The sequence below is a fragment of the Megalobrama amblycephala genome, linkage group LG2, assembly GCF_018812025.1.
Source record: "Megalobrama amblycephala isolate DHTTF-2021 linkage group LG2, ASM1881202v1, whole genome shotgun sequence".
NCBI lineage: Eukaryota > Metazoa > Chordata > Actinopteri > Cypriniformes > Xenocyprididae > Megalobrama > Megalobrama amblycephala.
The window spans coordinates 13,129,887-13,136,111 of NC_063045.1; the positions used below are offsets into that span (position 1 = coordinate 13,129,887).

The 6,225-nt window shown below is 32.9% G+C and overlaps 2 long non-coding RNA genes across 2 annotated transcripts in view; one reads left to right on the forward strand and one right to left on the reverse strand.

Moving 5' to 3' along the window:
* The window catches only part of LOC125263696, a 35,427-nt gene that overhangs the window by 23,570 nt on the left and 5,632 nt on the right, over positions 1-6,225 (reverse strand). Inside the window, exon 2 of the long non-coding RNA XR_007183872.1 lies at positions 14-185. This is a non-coding gene — a long non-coding RNA (uncharacterized LOC125263696). The remainder of the gene's footprint in view (positions 1-13; positions 186-6,225) is intronic.
* LOC125263698 lies at positions 2,699-4,701 on the forward strand. Its single transcript, XR_007183874.1, has 4 exons — positions 2,699-2,999; positions 3,114-3,763; positions 3,873-3,991; positions 4,144-4,701. It is a non-coding gene; the product is annotated as an uncharacterized LOC125263698 (long non-coding RNA).

A 6,225-nucleotide genomic window follows, 5' to 3' on the forward strand; every position in this document is an offset into this window, starting at 1 on the left:
TTCTCAAACTTACATGAGTATGAGAGGGAAGCTTCTTCTTTCATTGGTGTTTTCGTTCTGATCCTCAAGTGAAACACTTCCCTGAATTATGTATCAAACATTCCAGCTGTCATTGTGTCAATACACAGTCCTGTCATTACTGAAAACGCACAACAGGATCTTCCAGTTTTATCCTCCCACCTGAACTGCAGACAAAATGAAACATGAAATAAGCAACATTTAGTTGCAGGCTGGATTTTCCAATCATTTGACTTTTAAAATTAAATGTGTTTATTAGAAGCACCAACAGATGGCACTGATAGAACAAAAAGCAGTATTTGCTCTTTCCTGAATGATCAATGGTCAGCTTTTTCTGCAACTACAAATGACCTGTATTGTGATTTTCTTTTTTCCCTCTATATCTGGACTCTTTTGTTTTCATACTGGCAGATTATAAGTTATGTATAGAAAGTGTAATTGGCTCTGACAGTGTGGGAGGAGACCTTTAATGGATGTAGGCTATTGTTAGTAAACCTGGATGATCAGGGGCCCGTTTCAATAAGGAAGTTAAAATTCTGAGTTAAAACTTGAACTCTGAGTTGACTTACTCTGAGATGGGAAACTGAGTTTTCTGTTTCAGAATGCTGAATTGAGTTAGTTCAGTCGACTCTGAGTAGGTTGATTCTGAGTTAAGCGCGCGCACCACGACTATGAAAAGCCATCATCAGTGGAGCTGCGATATTACGATTCACCATGACAACAGTGCGTGTCAAAAGGACACCCGCATACTTCTGAGTCAATGCAAGTTTAATTCTTATCACTGTTATAATATCAGAGGTGAAAACTTGTAGAACGGTAGGCTATGTTATTGAACTAATATTCATTTTCATGGTATCGCACATGCAAACAAGGAAGAAAAAAAAATATTACAGGATATTACAGGACATTATGATATTTATCATAGGCTAAAAGTAGTAGTTCTTTGCAATAAGTGTAAATAGTAATTAGATGCTATTCATATTTTATACTGGCAGAAACATACTATTTGCACCTCAGTAGGCCTAAATTAACAGGATGCAATAATAACAGAGTGTAAATTATTTTATCATTATTAAACACTCGCTAGACAATTTACTTCCACTTTTAGGACATTTTCTTCATTTTTATTGAAAGTAAATGCCTTTCTGATGTGATGGGAAAAGGGAAAATAGCGAGCTCTGCAGAAGGCGGATTCGAACCCAGTCAATCGCATCACAACTTGTGCCCAAAATATGATCTTAACGCGTTTTATAACACCTTAAGCCTTTTTCTACCATAGAAAACCGTTATAAGAAAAAGGTTTAACGTGTTATAAAACGCGTTGATCATATTTTGGGCACATCTGATTTTTGCACATAGTATACTTTATTAGCATGATATTTAGTAAGTTTGGTAGGTTAAAATCACTGTCTTAGTACATTAAGCCACGTTAAGCGTTTTAGAATTTCCCGTTAATTCTCAGCGCACAACACACTACTGCTTACATCGCATGCGATGTTTTTAACCTTGTGTGACATTGGTGGGCGGGGCTACTGTAAATTTGCACTTACTAACAGACACTCCGAATAATCTTGTTTTCTGTTTGCATTAAAATTATTTTTATTACCACACTGGCAGATATTGATAATTTTACTTAAGTTAAATGCACTTAATTTAGATCCCCCCAGAAAACAAGACTAAATATCTTATATAATTTAATATATTCATCCTGATTTAAGAATTTTTAGATATTTGTACTTGAAATAGAACAAAAAAACACTCAGTAAGAAAAGCAATTTTGCAGCATGAACGAATTAATGAACTATTTAAACATCACTTGCACTTTAAAAAGGGGGAGGAGACCGAAAGAAACTCTGGGTTTATCAAAGAAAACCTGCTTCCGACCAGGGGTGCGTTTCCCGAAAGCATCGTTGGTGAACTATGGTCGTAAGTCCCATTGAACTCTATTGGTAACGACGGCACTTACGACCATAGTTCGCTTTGGGAAACGCACCCCAGGTTAGGTTCACAGAGTAAGTTACCATGGTAACTGACTCTGAGTAGAAGTTACCTCTCTTTCGGAAACGGGCTTGACTTACCCTGCTTTCTCGGGTTTGACATACCTCCCATTCTGAAACGTAAAACCCAAAGTTTCCCTCATTTCAGGGTTAACATACTCAGAGTTCTCACTTAACCTCCTTTATGAAACGGGCCCCAGGTCAGTCAGCATGCATGGTGTTTTCTTTCAGATTATCAGATAGCATAATAATATATATATCCTGAAACCTATGTTTCCTTTATTAATAAACTAACAACGTTAATGAGAACTGATCAGTAAGAAAGTACCATCTGAACATGATTGATCAATTTAAACTATTATTTTTCGAATTGTTTGATGCATTCAGTTTGTCAGAGCACTATGAGCACAACACAACAGCTGTTCTCTGCTGCCCTCAAGAGGCTGAAAATGTAAATGTTTTATTTTATAGGCATTATTACATGTACACTTACTGAAACTGTTAGCTGTTCTCCTCTGTGTTTTACTAAACACCGCCACTCAGTCATAATAAGATTAGTGAAGATTTAGTTTGAACATTCGAATGCTCACATGTGGTTTATCTAACATAATAATATTCCCTTAGGGAAATAAACTGGTCTTCTCACTGTTTATGTGTGGGAGGAGGAATGCGGATACTTGCTAGTTTTGGTTATAGAGGTGGGATTATGTAGTATGTATCTACAATTAATAACAATGGTTATAAAAACATTTTTAAAAATCATTCTTAACCAGCTTAATGAATTGATGGTGTTAACTGGTTATTAGGTGTTGAAAAATGTGTTTGTGGTCAGAGCAAACTTCTGATTGATGTGGGAGAAGTGTCTTCCTGTCTGCTACAGGCTGCAGTAGATTCATCTTAAATGTTGTGTGAGGGGAACCTGGTCTCACTGTTTTAAATGTTTTAATCAAGCCAGTGACATGAGGATCATTCAGCTTCAGCTCTGTGAGTTTATAATATGATATGAATATTTACATGTGATTTGTCATTAATTGTTTTATGTTATAGGTTCACAATGATCTTAATTATAATGCTATTGTATTTTTTTCTCTCTTTTAGATGTCTTAATCTGTTGTCAAGCAGCAGTAGCAGATCAACTAACTGATTTGGGATCAAATGTGACCATAAACTGTGATCTTGATGAAAATGAGGTTTATTGGATTTTACTGAAAACACCAGATCCTCCAACAGTGATTCTACGATCATTACAAACACCACTACCACCTTTTTACCCTAATAAAACATTCAGAAAGAAATATTCAGTGCAGTTTAAACATTGTCTGGTTATAAATAATGTGACAGCTGATGAATTAGGAGTTTATTACTGTATAAACACTGATACACCTCCAAAATTCAGCAACGGCTCCAGACTGTACTTCAATGGTGAGTTCATTTACTCCTTCAGAGATCAAGTGCTTACTGATCACCACACATACTTGTGATTTACTAAAGTTTTAGATACTTATGAAAAACAATTAATAAATTATATATTATCAGTATTTTCAGAGCTACAGATCTGCAGCCATTGCACTAACAGTAATGGTTTTTATAGTAACAGACTGTGGGCACTTTCTTTACAGAATCAGTTCAACCATCTGAGTGTCACAATCATACAGTGATTCGGTTTATTGATCAGAATGAAACACAATGTCAGATTATTATCATCATATCTGCTCTGATGAATGGGCTTCTGGTTGTTGTGGTGATTGGTGAGTTATTTTCAGCCATCTGTAAAATATTATAATATGTTTCTCCAGGTAAAGAAAAAAATATAACCTTTTGTAAATAATAACTCTGAATTCACTGTTCCATTTGTAGGACTTGTAAAGGTTTTTGTTGTTGGAAACAGAAGGTCAGCAGAAGGATCACGACAGCCCAACACTGATCTACAGCAGAATCAAGTTATAGAAGAGCAGCAGAATCCAGACCAATTACAGGTAAATTATGTGACATCATCATAACTAAAACTCTTTTCTGTCTCTAATTATTGATCATTCTTGCTTATTATTTCAACAATAGTATTCCATAACAATAATTTTAGTCCATTTTTGTTCAGTTTTAACTGAAACTGCCAACATTGCTCTTTCAGTATGCCATGATGGACTTTTCCAAGATGCGTAGAAATTTTCGCTCCAGCCAAATCAACAGCACCTATGCTGCTCTGAAGCTGCCGAAGTCATGAATATATGAGTATCTTATACTTATTTTGTTCATGTTTTCTTGATGTTCATTCAACTCTGAAACTTCTAATCACAAACTGTTTGGAAATGTAACACACAAGACATTAATCAGCCAAACATTCCAACTCTCTTTTGATCAAGAGGTTTCAAACTGGGGTCTGCGGGAAAGTTCAGAGAAAACCATTTTAAAAAATAAATAAAGTTAAAATTGATTAAAATTGATATTATTACTGTTTCATTTCTCTTTCTAAAAAATATTTGAAAATCATTAGATTATTCGCAATTATTGTATAATATTTACAGCCATATTTTGCTTGATTTCTCTTTAGGTTTATACATCTAAATAGGTAGAAAAAATACAGTGTCTTCTTAAAAGAAAGTAAATATTTTCCAGACAATATTTTACTTAATTTATGAAACAGTCAGGCATTCACACAGCATTTAATATGTATGTGTGTGTGTGTGTGTGTGTGTGTGTGTGTGTGTGTGTGTGTGTGTGTGTTTGAGATTATATATATATATATATATATATATATATATATAAAATGCTGTGTGAATGTCTTAATACATGAAAATAAAGCTGCTGAAATCATCATATCTGGTGGTCTGTGGCATCAAGAAATTTGTGTGTAATAAGTTTTTTGCTTACTAGATCTCAATTCAAAGATCTTTGTTTTGTAATAACTATCTTTAAAAAAATATTGTTTGAAACTTCTGTGAGCAATTGTTGATGTAATTATATATATATATATATATATATATATATATATATATATATATATATATATATATATATATATATATATATATTTTTTTTATACTTTGGTCTGTTTGTAAACTGTGTCTTGACACAAAGGAAATATCTTCGAATGGAGATTGTGCGCATTTTTGTGAAACCTGATGTGTTTTCTATGCTGTTAGACTGAGAAGAGGTAGCAATATCTGAAAGATATTGTCCTCCTTCGGAAATCATTGTCCTTTTATTTTGGATGTACTCCATTATTCATGAATCCCTTTAATACCTTCCATTTTTAGACCTACAATAAATTTAAAGTAAATTTAAAATTTAAAATAAATAAATATTATATAAATATTGTTTATCATGCAAACATTAATTCACTTCACTGAAAAAACACAAGTGGTAAAATCAATTTCAGTGTTATAAAAAAATTATGAATTAGATATATATATCTATATATATCTATATAATATATGAATTAGATTATGAATATATTGTCAGATTCTTTTCAAATGGATAATAAAAAACAAAACAAAAAAGTTTGAAGTGATTCTTTGCTTATACACACTCAATCAGGCACAATAAATGTTATATATATAAATGTTTATATATATGATACACACAGCACAGTGTGGTTAAACTCAACTGAAGCGCTCAACCAAAACCAGAAACATGTTCCACTGGCCTGAGCATAACCAATGACAAACAGGGTCTTTCACCTTTGTCTAGACTGGAGGTTTAACCTAAAACGAGTGCAGTGTTTTTTAAATAGCTTTATACATTTAGGTTATCTAGTTCTCACAGTCGTCTTAACCTCAAATGCAAACCGAGCAGCACATTGCATTGCATTTTGTTCTGCACGCAAGAGTAACGCATATCAAACGCCTTCACAATTCATACGTTTTATTATTGGACTTAGATCAAAGAAATAAACTAAATAAATTTTACATAATAGTAAATTTCAAAATGTGAAAAGGTGAACATAAATTGAATGTTCACATGTTGTTAAAAAAAAAAAAACCTATTGCTACAAACAAAGCTAAGCAGAGTGATTCAATCAGTGAAACAGTGCATTATTGGAATGCTTTTGGAAATTAACAGCTGAATAATAAATATATAATAAAATTATAAATATATAATAAAAAGTAATTTTTTATTATAATTTTTAATTCTGTTAAATTATAAAACTTCTACACAGTGTAAAGATGGAGCACAAAGAAAGACCCAAATTATGGTAAGTACAACCCCAAGT